This window comes from Myxocyprinus asiaticus, chromosome 38 (assembly GCF_019703515.2).
Source record: "Myxocyprinus asiaticus isolate MX2 ecotype Aquarium Trade chromosome 38, UBuf_Myxa_2, whole genome shotgun sequence".
In the NCBI taxonomy this organism is placed as follows: Eukaryota; Metazoa; Chordata; class Actinopteri; order Cypriniformes; family Catostomidae; genus Myxocyprinus; species Myxocyprinus asiaticus.
The window spans coordinates 38,064,750-38,079,901 of NC_059381.1; positions in this window are offsets into that span (position 1 = coordinate 38,064,750).

Below are 15,152 nucleotides of genomic sequence, written 5' to 3' on the forward strand. Positions count from 1 at the left end.
ATATAGACTGGAATGCCCCTGCAAATGTTTTTCCATAGGTCTTACCAAGAGGAGGTTAAGAGACAGAGAGCCAGAACACAGGTACGCAATACGCACTGACAACACAAATTACCCAATGGCTAAACACTACATCCAATCCAAACATGGAAATGACAGCACTTTGAAAATATTGGGTATAGAACAGGTGTCACTTGGTAAGACCAAAGCAGCGTGAGACTTACTGGATACACACATTAAAAGCTCTTTTGTATCCTGGTCTCAATGAGGACATTGATTTTTCTCCATTCCTATAATCATGGACTGAACTTGTATATTGTGTTCTTGTTAATATTGAGGTCTGATATCTATGGTAATGTAAAAACTGTGCCTGATTCTGTGTGTATATTTTTTTGTACATACATTTCTCTCTTGGTATACTGTTTTCTTTCCCGGATAGCAAAATTTGTCTGGCCAACTTGTGGGCCAAATAATTGCTTTAGTTCTGGCCCAGTATACGCCTGGGTCCTTGGCCCAGATGTGGCCCACACACTGAAAACTGAGCAGAACAAATGGATGTGGGCCAGCTCTGGCCCATGCACTATTGTGAGTAGAAATGATGAGTGTGGCCCGGATTTGGCCCAGAGATTATTAAATGAATGGCTCTGGCCCAGATGTGGCCCACATTCTGTAAATTAAAGGAGAAACTGGTGTGGGCCACATCTGATCCAGATGTGGCCTGCGAATGCCACACAAAATCTGTCATATTCAAATAAAATGACAACAATAAAGCAGTTTAAATGAATGATTTTTATTTTTGTTTTAATTCACCAATTTTTAAGATTAACATTTTTATTGATTCCAAAAAGACAAAGAAAAAAAATATATACCATGAATCAACATTTAACATGCAGCGTGTGGTGTACATTTAACAAAAATTTGGCCAGAATTGATCAGGGCCTGTCTCCCTCAGCCGATCTCTGAGCCGGGACTCTGTGAGCTCGCTCGATTTCCAGATTGTGACCTGTTATGTTGAGCAGACTCGGAAAGAGCTCGTCTAGGAATTTTACCATATCTCGGCCTCATGCTCAGGAATTCCAACAATTCGGAGGTTGTTTCACTGATTACGATTCTCCAGTTTTTTCCAAATGCATTCCAAATCTACTTTAGATGCTAGAGATTCCCTCTCTGATGACTCCAGATAATCGATCGCTCTCTCTACGTCCCCAATTCTTGTAACCAACTCAGAGAATTTCGCCTCCATCGCCGTAATCGAATGACGTATTACAGCAAGATCCTCCAGGTCCGCTACAACCTTTGTCAGCATCACAGACATGCTGGACAGTTGGCGCTGGATTTCTCCCACCGCACCGTCTAAACCGAGTCCCTGGTCTGCAGCCCTGTCTGAGGTATCAGCTTGAGCACGAGAAGTGTCTTTTAATGTCTCCAGAGCCCGAGGATTTTGAATTCTATGACCTGCTGTCATAGAACAGTGTTTCACCAGTTTATGACATAAAAATAATTAAAAACTAGCAAAGTGCGCAGAGCTCGTCGTTCACTCGTCCGACCCTCACATGGCGCCACGCGACTCCCCCAATTCACCAAGTTTTAATACAATGCAGAGCAGTTTAAATTAATAATTTTTCATTTTCATTTTTAAGTTCAACTGTCAATTCAGAATATATTATAATGGTACAAAAAGATTTTCCAGCCCATAAAATTACAAAAATTACATTAAACATATATTTTTACAACAATGCATACACAGCAATGGCATAAATGAACTTAAAATGTGAATTTAACATGTAGAACAGATTATTTGTTATCAATTAGAATTTTACATGTGAGTGTATAGCAAGGGCAAATTTCTACTCCTTGTTGCGCCTCTTCCATCCTCCTTCATGGTCTGAAGCCAGCTGCAGCCCCCTTTTCATTACTGTCTCGATTTCGGAATTTGTTGTTCTTGATGTCAGTGCATACTTTCGTACAGCATTAATGAACATAAGTAGAAAAATCAAAGACATTAATTTCTGAAAGCAATGGGATACACTGGCTACTGCATAATTGTTTAACTCAAGTCTCTCAGAGACAAAACTGTTTAAAAACGGTTTACGACTTCTCCAACACTTTGAGACATGCTAAGCATACATTAACTAGTCTTACACCATGGCACTCTAGAATGCTTGATTCTGATTCTTACAGACATTCTAAGGCAATGTTTCCGGATGCCTGAAATTGAAGATATTACACCATAAATATATTACAACTATATAGTAAAATGCAATAATCAATATAGTAATAATAATAATAATTTCATTAGACACCATTTTGATGATTAAATTAAATTAAACTTTAAAACATGGAATTCTGGACAAATAATAAAAGGAAAACAGGATTTGGGAAAAAAAATACAAACTAATTTTAGTGGGGCCGCACTTAACACTTAAGGAATGCGTGCTTAATTGAGAAACACTTGAAGGAAACATGCATTTCTTTTAATGTATTATTTACATTAAAAAATGTAGCATTTTAAGTAGTCTAAAGGAGTGTGTTCAATAGAAAATTACTAATTAGCATATTTTACTATGGTATCAAAATTGGTATCAAGAACCGTAAAAATTCACTGGTATCGGTACCGACTACTGAAGTTTTGGTATCGTGACAACACTATCCTCCACTATCATTAAAGTCTGCTGTTTGGGAACATTATGGTTTCTCAGTTAACTACAATGACGATGGAGAAAGGCAGGTGGATCAGACGAAAGCTATTTGTCAGCATTGTTCAACTGCAATCAGGTATGTAGCTGGCTGTGTGCTGTACAAGTTTATTTTTCGGAATAAAACATGAAAATAAAATTAATCTCGGTACAAGCTGGGACTTTTGCACAGTCATAATGTGATGCTGAAAGCTGCTAATGTGAATACAAGTACAGTACAGTTCAAGTACAGTTAATTTTCTAAATGCTGCACCTTAATGGATATTTACTTTATTATATTTTTATTTGAGAGTACATTTATTTTGATTTTATTTAAGGAAATCTTACTTTTTTATTAGGTTGCAGCCAGTTGCAGCAGTACTGATTTATTTAAGAAAGAGCCATAGTTTGTTCAGTAATCCACTGTTTATTACAAAGGGAAAAAAAGCAATTTTTTTGTTTTTCCCCCCTGCTGTAACGAAAACATACCGAACCGTGTCTTTAAAACCGAGGTACGTACCGAACCGTCATTTTTGTGTACCGTTATACCCCTACATTACACCCAACACTGATCATTGCACCAATTTATTTCAGTTATTTCAAACAAAGCCCTATAGACTATCACAGCAAGAGTTCTCGCTTTAATAACTGCATTTAAATGGCTCAAATCTCCTTTTAGTAGTACTAAAACAATGCTTTGGGTGAGGCTTAGTTTACCCTTTCAAACAACAACTTGAGATGTTTATAAGAGTGTTTAAGTCAGAAACCTGAAAATGACTTGAAATAAAACACTCAAAAATTGTTGTGTCAACCATAGCATAAGTGGAATAACAGACTCCGGGCCATGTAATTGGTGGAAAATAATGCACACCATTGGCAAAAGTCCATCTTCAATTTCGTAATTGGTGTCCTGGAGTTGCTTCGCATTGAGGATGCGCAGAATGGACTGTTGCTGGTCAAGAATAATTTCTTGTTTTGTCAGCATTCCATACATTAGTGCTAGAAGATATAACAAGGGTAATTTTAGGAGAATATAACATGGACAATGGTAAAACAAAATTAGAAGGGCTAGTGAACTTGTTGCCCTGTGAATGACTTTAAGCTTTAGGGCTAGTTCACACTACCCCAACAAACTCCAACAAATGCGGACATGGCAATTGGATGTAGCTTCAGTGCAGTGGATGATTGACAGGTGGGCAGTGTTCCATACCTTTAAGGAGGCATTCAGGACAGATATTGTTTCCACTAAAAATGTGATGTGGTCACATGAGTTTTTGACTACCTCTGTATGTGGTTTCAGTGATCCGATCCCAAAAGTTTTGGATCCCGTTTCCAACTGTATTTTGCGCTGATCACAAAAAACACATCTAAATACCAGGTGGAAATGGGGTGTATGCAGGGTTGGGGAGTAACGGAATACATGTAATGGGATTACATATTTAAAATAAAAAACTATAAGTAACTGTATTCCACTACAGTTACAATTTAAATCATTGGTAATTAGAATACAATTACATTCAAAATGTATTTTGATTACTGAAGAGATTACTTTGTATTTTATTGTCATTTGTTTCATTTAATATTTAGTCCTTTCAGATGGAAAACATTTATACATATAAATGATGTGATCCAAAGTGCATTTGAACAGCGGTGAAACACTTTCTTATGATGTGTTACATTCATACGAGCAGACAGAGAAGTAAGTTTGAAGTACGTTTGGAGCAGAAGAAAACCTTGTGTAAATTGTCAGCTTTACGCTAAGCTAAAATGCTATTACTAGCCATTTTACATGCACGTTACCAGGCACGATCATATTTTTTTTTTATCAAGAAAATTCACGTTGGATCATAATTTCTTTTTTTCTAGTAAGACCTTTGATATTAGGGCAAAAATCGTATTCTTGATAATAATTTTTTTATTGTGTTCCTGTAAAAATATCTAAAAATCCATAAAACAAGATCAATTAGATTTATTTTGTTTTAGAAACAACACTGCATACGATATTTAGGTTTTTCAGAGAATGTATTTTTAAGATGTGTATTTTGTCTTACAGAGTTTTTATAGTCAAAACAAGTGAAAAAATCTACCAGTGCTGAAGAAGTAATCCAAAGTATTTAGAATACATTACTGACCTTGAGTAATCTAACGGAATACGTTACAAATTACATTTTATAGCATGTATTCTGTAATCTGTAGTGGAATACATTTAAAAAGTAACCCACCCAACCTTGGGTATGTAGTGTTCGACCGATAAATCGGCCGATATTTGGAATTTTTTATTTATCTGCATCAGCCGATAAGTCTTCCCTTAAGGCCGATTGTTTCAAATGCCAGATCGTTGCCTGTATAAAACAAGGAGCTGTGCTCACTTCCTTACTGTGGTTTGAAAACACCCATTGAGATGTGAGATATTAAGTGTTGTTTCTCTTACCCCATTTACAAACATTTTTGCAGATAAAACAAGAAGCTACCAAAGAAAAAAAATTACTAAATTATATATATATATATATATATATATTTTCATTTTGCAAAGTTGTCATTTTTATTATTGCTTGAGTTCAAGTTCAAGTGGTTTTTTATTGTCGTTCAACCATATACAGTTAGTACAGTACACAGCAAAACGAGACAACGTTCCTCCAGGACCATGGTGCTACATAAAACAACATAGGACAAACACAGAACCACATGAGACTACACAGACTGAATAAGACCTACACATTCCTACATAAAGTGCACGTGCAAATGTGTGCAAAAAGTACAGGACAGCATAATAATTACTAAAAAAGGAAACAGGACAATAGGCACAGTAAGAGACAGTGAGAGACACTGCAGTGCCGACCAGTACACATTTCTAATCTGAGTAGTGCAAAAAGATGACACTTTCTAAAAATGCTGAATGTAAACATAACATACTATGAAATAGTGTTCTATGGACATAGCAGTTATTGAGGTAGCAGCCAGGTATAAAGTGACAATGAATTAAGTGCAACTCTGGACATGAGCAAAAGTTGGATGGTGTACAGGTGTGTGTGTGTGTGTGTCAGTCCAGTCTCTGAGTATTGAGAAGTCTGATGGCTTGGGGGAAGAAGCTGTTACACAGTCTGGCCGTGAGGGCCTGAATGCTTCGGTACCTCTTGCCAGACAGCAGGAGGGTGAAGAGTTTGTGTGAGGGGTGTGTGGGGTCATCCACAATGCTGGTTGCTTTGCGGATGCAGCGTGTGGTGTAAATGTCTTTGATGGAGGGAAGAGAGACCCCGATGATCTTCTCAGCAGTCCTCACCTCAGCAGGGCTTTGCGGTCCGAAATGGTGCAAGTCCCAAACCAGGCAGTGATGCAGCTGCTCAGGATGCTCTCAGTAGTCCCTCTATTCAATATTCTTGAATGAATATTTTTTTAAGTTTTGAGAATTTATTATATAAATATAATGTGCAATAAATGTGTTACATTTCAGCAACCTTGTCTATGTCTTATTTACAATTTTTAAATTCTGTGTTATATTTCTTTAATATCTGCATTATATCAGCCTATCGGCCAACCAGCTCTCTAGTTATCAGCATCAGCCACTTTAAAATCCATACTGGTCAAGGGGGCCTGGGTAGCTCAGCGAGTATTGATGCTGACTACCAGCCACGTGATAAAATGCGCGGATTGATGGTCTCAGATGCGGGGGCAACTAAAATTTGTCCTCCACCACCCGGATTGAGGTGAGTCACTACGCTACCATTAGGACTTAGAGCGCATTGAGCATTCCACATTGGGGAGAAAACGGGGGAAAAAAACCCATATTGGTCAACCACTAGGTGTATTGTTATACCTTGGACACTGTCAAAAAAAAAAAAAAAACTGTATGTCAACTGTAACTGAATATATGACTGCACAAGCAGTTTTGTTTCTTAGGAGTTGTCAGGAACGCTTACCTCATCGTCATGGTGAAGGTTCGCGATCACTTCAGATTACATCAGGTTGTCAAAAAATTATATAAATCTTCCCAAACCCAACATACGCTGACTGAACATTTTCAGTTGGCAAAAACAAACTCCAACAAACATTGATGGGATTGCCACATTGATCAAACAAACCCCAACAATTCAGTTTGTTGGCATTTTTGGGGGCAATTTGAACTAGCCTTTATATGCTCAAGTACATACTGCTGATAAATTAAAACATACTTACAGACAATAACTTCAGGAGTAGGGGTCTGATGAGTTCTTTGGCATCTGTGTAATGGAGTCTGTTGAGGCTGTGGTGGGTATGGACCTTAAAGTATTAAAGTATTAAAGTATAAAGAAAATAAAGTATTGTTAGCTATATTTCTTCCTTATTACTACAGCAAGGGGTTAATGTAAACCATTCATACATATATATGACATATAATTTTGTCCTACACCCACTTACTGGCACTGACTTCAGGTGGCTGCTGAACTATGTTTCCACAGAGTGGTGTTTCTTGGAACCAAGATCTTACAGGCTCTTGTGGAGCTGGTGAGGTAAAAAAAAACAAACAGCAGATACAGATTTATTTGTAAAAAAAAAAAAAAAAAAAGTTTAAAATATGTTTATTGCGATTTTTATTGGTTTTCGAATAGAGCACCTGAACCAGCTAGTTAAGGTCTTTAGGACATGAACTATATCATAGGTTCCAAATACATGTTCGTGTTACATGTCTTTGATGCACGACCAGTCACAGTTCGCTTTGTGACATGACGTAACTTGTAAACACAACGATAGACATCAAAGTCTCTTTCAGCATTTGTGAAATCCGTAGCCCAGCAACCCAAACATGCAACTACCTTCCTCAGACAACTCTTCTATACATTGCTGTCAACAATTGGAAATCCTCCTCAGAAGCTTTGTTTTGGACAGCAAACTTGTGAACATGATGACGCTCATTACAAGCTGGCTAACTCTGTGTTTCTCTGGATCAAGAAAGCTCCATCAGCAAAGACAGAACTGTCAGTTTCGAAGTGAGAAGACGTCACCCACAGCACTTTGAATTTGATTTGACTGTAATTAATTTTTAAAGTTTGTAGTTTGTTATTATTTATGTTTGGTTCAATCGTTTCTGTGAAATTCCATGTGTACACAGGCTAAGCACTAACTACTAAAGAGACATTATTCATTTTGTAAACTTTGTCTTGTCGTCTTTTTTAAAGTTTAAACTTACGTTTAAAATATGCGCAAACAGACGTACACACAAACACAATGTACTATTCAAAGAATGCCCTATACTGCAAGTATATATTACTGGAGACCGGAGGGGGTGGCTTAAATCGCAAGTAGGTGGAGACCTCCAACCATTCATTCATACATATGACATAATTTTGGCATCATAGTTCCTCAAAGACATCTAGGATTTTCCAACTCGTGCACAAGTCATCATCTGATGCATCCTCGATATCAAGAATACATCTGTGGATTTTTATGCGTTCTTGAGATATCGACTTGAACGAGTCCACGAGAACACAAAGACGCAGAAGAACGCATATTGAGAAACAGCCAAGCAGTCTTTGAAGGTCTTGATTAGCTTGGTCAGGTGTGTTTAATTAGGGTTGGAGCTAAACTCTTCAGGACTGTGGACCTAGTTGGAGACCTCTGATCTATACCCTTCATTTCATATAGAACCATGTACTGTATACACTCATGTTCACATGTGAAATCCTCAGGTTGCCAGATGGCGTGGTTACTGGTCAGCATTTCTGTAAAGGATATACTCTTTGAAGTCACCTACTGTGTGGGTCGATCAAACTGGTGGACTGGTGGAGCAGCAGGAAGACCTGTGCAATCCAGCTGTAAAGCATTACCTTCCTCAGAGTCCGTCAAAAAGGAGCTCAAAAGTCGAGTGCTTGGCCTTTAAAAGGATTTTTTTAAATAAAGCTATTTGTGACACTTCAATGCACTGAGCAAATTATACAATGTGGAAACCACTTAACTATGAGACAACAGAAAACAAATATTACCAAAAATGTTACACCTACATTTTATGTCTGGCCTTTTTTCGGCCTGGCTCCTCTGCATCTGACTGAAGGTCAGATCGAACCTCAGTCTCTTGAACCTTCCTCCATCATAGCTGTCTGTTCAATGAAAAAAAAAGATAAATAAAACTTAAATTGCTATAAACATTCCTAAGAATACATGAATAAGAGATATCCAACATACCAGTGATGAACAGCTCTCTAATTTCCCAGGACACCCAGTCCTGGCCTGGTGTCACCTGCTGCTTGATTGCTGAGTGTAGGGAGATGCCCTTTAGATGCGGCCAAAAGCATACTCCATTCTGTATCCAAACACTCGGCACCAACTCCACTTCATTGGTTTTCAAAAACTCCACCATTTTGTATGTCTAAATGACTTAAATAATGAATTAATTAAATAACTGAAACAAATGAATGATCTTGATGCTGCAGTGCTATATTTTATTCTCAATTACATCACTTCATGTGCAGTAAAGGCACTGCAACAAATCACCCTTGATATGGTAACCTCACATACTTCATTTCATTTCCATTCAGCTCTATGCATTTTAGGCTAGGTGAGAGGTTATCTATTAAATAGACCCCCATCTGAATGGAGTTTATGGGATAGTGAAAGAAAGGTTCCATTTGTTCATATTCTCTGTAGATGACATAAACCTTCTCCTGACACTGAAGAATATTCATTACTAAATCAATGCAGCCTCCAATATTGACACAGTTATCTCCCATACTTGAGAGATTAACTCTAGTGCTACCTATAACAACCTCCTGGAACTGGCAAACTTGATTAAAACCTGGTGGGATTGGGCCGTTTTCATGTTGCTTCTTCAAGACAATTCTCATATCCAAATGTTCAGCATTTACCACAGAACTGTCAATTTCTGAGAGTCGCCGTATAACCTGTGATAGGGGATGGTTTGGAGTTCTTATCATTTTCTTTATTTGTCCCAAGAAGTTTTCGAAAGGAAACCCAGATATGAAGTCAATGTTTTTTGACATCCTCAGAAAGATGGATTAGCCCATGTACATTGTAGCTAACAAATTCAGGATCACCACCATCTCATCGGAATTTCCTTCTTCAGGGTCGCGATTAACATCTCTCTTGTTCTGATGCCTGAATCTTTGTTTCGTCGTTTGAAACCTGAACACCTTCAAAGCGAGTGGATTGTTTTCTACTTTCCTGTGGTGCTCTGACGGACAAGCTACACTGTGCTTTGCCATTGAATTTGCAGCAAATAGAATTTCTGCTTTGTGTGTGTCAGAAGATGGACAAGCCTCCGCTCCGCCTTTGATTCTGCACTTCACCAGAAGCAGATTATTTTTCTACTCCCCAGTTGTATTGTGGCAAGCATTTGTGTATCCTTTATCAAGTTTTTGTGTTTAATACGCTTATATTGTGTTGTGGGACAAGCCGAAGGGGCACAGGGCAGGAGCGTAGGGGCAGAGATGGGCCACTACAGCCTCCTCCACCAGTGGAATCTCTGTATAGCATCTTTGACGTGACACATGAAACGTATGTGCATGCCGAGTAGGGCGCAAGTCATGTTTTGACCAATTGGTTGAGCAGCTCTGGGAAGTCCTACCCTTCGGCTTGTCCCTATCACCATGCACATTTATGAAATGTGTCGATGCAGCGCTCGATCCCCTGAGGCTGAGCCGTGTCTGTGTTCTGAACTACCTCGACAACTGGCTTCTGTTGGCACAGTCAGAGGAATTGGCTGGCGAACACATGGATCTGTTGCTCGCTCACCTGGAGTGTTTAGGACTCAGAGTAAATTGGACCAAGAGTGTTTTGGTACCCAGTCTTCTTCTTAGGTGTGAGACTTGCGGTCAGTATGCGCGCAGCCACGCTCTGTCATTCAAACATGCGTGTGCTCGATAGTCAGTTATCACAGTGCGAATCTGTGTCAAACCCATGTAAATAGTTCACCATATATGCATGATCATCACGATCACAGCATTAACAGAAAAAAAATAATAGTTTATCCTGCAATAATGGCGCTGATACATCATGCAATTGATTATTCATTAACTGCATACTTCACAGCAAAACGCTAAAGATGGTGCAGTTTTGGAGTAAGTACAGGAAATATATATCAATTGTTGAATGTATTGTTGTGTGATGCTGAGCACTCTTTGTCTATAATTTTATTTATTTATCACACATTATATGTTTGCACATATACAGTGAAATTCTTTCACTGTAGAGTGCAGGGTCAGCCATGATATGGCACCCCTGGAGCAGATAGGGTCAAGGGCCTTGCTCAAGGGCCCAACAGTGGCATCTTGGCAGTGCTGGGGCTTGAGCCCCCAATCTTCTGATCAGTAACCCAGAGCCTTAACTGCTGAGCCACCACTGCCCCCTCTGATTTACAATGGTTCTATGATATTCACCACAATTTAACCATGGTATTTGTAGTTATATGGGATTAGTTTTGTGCCAATTGTTGTGCCAAGTGGCACACTTTATGCACACTTGTGGTCTTGTGGCCTTCATTTCTGCATTCCCGCAAAGTCCACAAGACCGAAGGGTGTCCCATTCGACATTTTAATGCTCCGAGGGGTGCTCGCAAGTGTTCCATTTGCATCCTCAATGCGCCCTTCGGCTGAGTCACAGCGGACTATTACCCAACAGTCACCGCTACTGATCTTCTTGACAAATCACAGTGGACTGGACTTTCCGAGCTGGTGGAAAAAAACATGGCGGACGAGGCGATGTAAATTGTAATTAAAAATCTATTTTAAAAATAGTTTTTTTTACTGATTGTCAATGGCAGATCACTTGCTTTTCATGTGTATACAGTATTATCACTTTTAAATCTGATGTGTAGAACTGGTTGAAAACGTTGTTTTATTTCATTTTCCAGAGATACGGAATTACTTCTATTCAGTTTATTGAATAGTTTTTCTTGAGGAAGTTTTATGTTCATAAAAATAAGTAACCTATATTAAACCTTTGCTATTGTTGTTTCAAAGAGGATTTTAGAATTATTGAGAGTCTCTAAAATATCAAGACAGGAGAAAATACTTTAATGCACATAGCTGTAACTTGTATGTTTGCTTATATATAAGCTTATATTTATTGATATAGCACAACATTCGGTCTAACAGTGATATTTATACCTGCACAAGTGTGGCTGTGTGTATTTTATAACTTTTTTGCGAATATATGGTGGTATGTTCTTTCAATACGTTTTAATGTGTTCTAAGCACCTGCCTGTAATCATACATGTGTCTTAATCATGTTTATTTGTTCTCTAAAGATTTAAAACGAGGTTTTGTTACTGTAGTTATATGTGCGCTTTGTTTTTCAGAGGTACTTGATTAAATTAACTAATGCTTTATTGCCAGCGTGTTACTTGGAATTATCAAATAAAAACAAATATTCAATAGTGAGTTTAAAGTGAGTTCCTTTACCCTATCTATCAATGCCATGACTTTTTCAAATAATAATTTGTAAAACTCATAATGTAAAAAAAACAACAAAAAATGCATCATCTGATTGAAGTCTGTCCCAAATGCACACATTTCCACTCATGCACCCTCATGGACTTGCACACTAGCGCCCCATCGGTCTGCACTCGCTTACATCACCAAAGTCTGCACTCAGAGGAAGACTGTAAGGGCGGAGGGTGCCATTTGGGACAAAGACATTAGGTAGTGAATTTTCTGAGTGACAGCTCTTTGACCTGGAATAAGAATTCAGTCAGTAGAAGGAGCTCTGGTTCAGTTCTCTTTTAAGTGTACATTTCGGTGTCTCACTATGGGATACGCCCCTTCCACGTATTCCTAGAAGCCCTTTTACATTACGTCAGCCCCTATTGGCTGGCAGAAATGACGCTTGTGTCAGGAGGAGGTTCCACTTTCCAGTACAAAAGGGGCAACACAGCGTCATCACGTCATACAAAAACCTCTTCTCGCTTCACTTCAGAAGCCTGGATCTCCGTTCAGATAGTCATCAACTGGCCTCCACACTGGTTGTTGATTGATCATTGCAGAGTTTTTGTGTTGATTTACAGGCCACCTCACCATTTTTCGATTTATTCCTACATTCTGCACACCAGCTCTTATAGGAATTTCTTAGCACTCCAGCTAAATGGCTGCAGTGATGCAGAGTACCTTGGCTAGCGTAGGGGGCTCTTCGCGACTTTGTTCTTGCGGAAATAAGATCTTATGCAAAGACACACACCAGGTCTGCTCTGCGTGTCTTGGGCTGAAACATGCCCAAGCGGCGATCGACAACATCACATTAAATCATGTGAGCATCGTGTGCGCTTCACCATAAAGAGCCTTAGGTGCAGGCTAGCATGCCAAGCTAGTCTGTTGGGCCAGGATCCCCTCATGTCAGCTAGCCCTCTTATGTCTTAGTTGTTGAATCTTTTTATGTTCATACAAATATTTACACATGTTAAGTTTGCTGAAAATAAAAGCAGTTGAAAGTGAGAGGACGTTTCTTTTTTTGCTGAGTTTATAAGCAGGGTTGGGGAGTAACGGAATACATGTAATGGGATTATGAATTTAAAATACAAAATATAAGTAACTGTATTCCACTACAGTTACAATTTAAATCATTAGTAATTAGAGTACAGTTACATTCAAAAAGTATTTTGATTACTGAAGAGATTACTTTGCATTTTATTGTCATTTGTTTCATTTAATATTTAGTCCTTTCAGATAGAAAACATTTATCCATATAAATGATGCAATCCAAAGTGCATTTGAACAGCGGTGAAACACTTTATGATGTGTTACATTCATACAAGCAGACAGAAGTTTGGAGCAGAAGAAATAGAATTAAACCTTGTGTAAATTGTCAGCTTTACGCTAAGCTAAAATGCTATTTCTAGCCATTTTTCATGCACATGTTACCAGGCACATTCATATTTGTTTATCAAGAAAATTCACGTTGGATTAAAATTTCTTTTTTTCTAGTAAGGCCTTTGATATTTGGGCAAAAATCGTATTCTTGATAATAATTTTTGTATTGTTTTCATGTAAAAATATAAAAAAATCAAAAATTAGATATATCTTGTTTTAGAAACAACACTGCATAAGATATTTAGGTTTTTCAGTGAATGTATTTTTAACGTATATTTTGTCTTACTGTACTGGCAGAGTCTTTATAGTCAAAACAAGTGAAAAAAATCTACCAGTGCTGAAGAAGTAATCCAAAGTATTTAGAATATGTTACTAACCTTGAGTAATCTAATGGAATACGTTACAAATTACATTTTACAGCATGTATTCTGTAATCTGTAGTGGAATATATTTCAAAAGTAACCACCCCAACCCTGAATATAAGTCATGCCTTAATTGGGTTAGAATAATGTAAACACAATATAATCAAAGAATCGGCTAAACCAAAATCAAAATGCCTCATACTGTTCTGCTCACTAAAGGAGCCCCTTATAAGACAGGGAGGGAATTTATATTATTTTTTTCTGAAATAGTTTTGTTACCTTACAATAAATTAACAATGGTTTTACAACAGTAACCATAGTCAAACTAAGGTTACTGTAGTAAAACCATACTAATCACAATATTTACCATGGTTTTACTATAATAACCATATTTTAACCATGATATTCGTAGTCAAATCATAGTAATAATATAGGAAAATGAAAACTATATGGTAATAAAAATCATAATTTTGTGGTTACTATGGTTTTACAACTAATACCATAGTTAAACTCTGGTTCCTGTAGTAAAACCAGAGCTCCTTGAGTAAAACCATGGTAATTATAATCTAAATCAGGGGTATTCAATTAAGTTTCGGTCTCTACATTTCCTTCCCAGCAAAGGTCCGGATAATAATATGTAGCTTATATTGTATCAGTAGTCATATGGCTATGAAATTATATAATATATTTTTGAATAGTTTTTATAACTTGCCCTGTTGGCAGCAATAGTACTTTGTTAAGAAATAAAAAAATAAATCCTAAACAGTCAAAATAGTCTCTTAAAAACTGGGCAGAGATGAGGACATTGGGGGCTCAGAGACAGCCAAATTAGTGGGGTCTGAGAGATCCTTTCTACCAAAAGATTAAAGTATTTACTACCAGTTGTGGGCACTTGGATATGAATATTACTGTAATTGGATAGTTTAGAAATGCCCATCCACAGAGTCACGTGACGACATGTGAGGATCTGACGTGTGAATGGCGAGTTCTGCACACTTTTATCGTTTTAATACTTTTTATGATATAAACCGGTGAGATTCGATACACTCTGTTCCATAACTGTTCTAGGAGGACAATATGTCAAAGAATTCAAAATCCTCTGGCTCTTGAGACATTAAAAGACATTTACCTGCTCAGGCTGACACCCCTGAGAAGGCCGCGGACCAGGGAGTCGATTTGGTCGGAGAGTTTCAGAAAATGCGGCGAGAGATGCTGAACAAGGTGGCAATGCTGATGAAGGTCGTTGCTGACTTGGATTATCTTGCTGTGATACATCGATCGATCACTGCCATTTAGGTGATATTTACAGATGTGGTCACAAGAGTGGG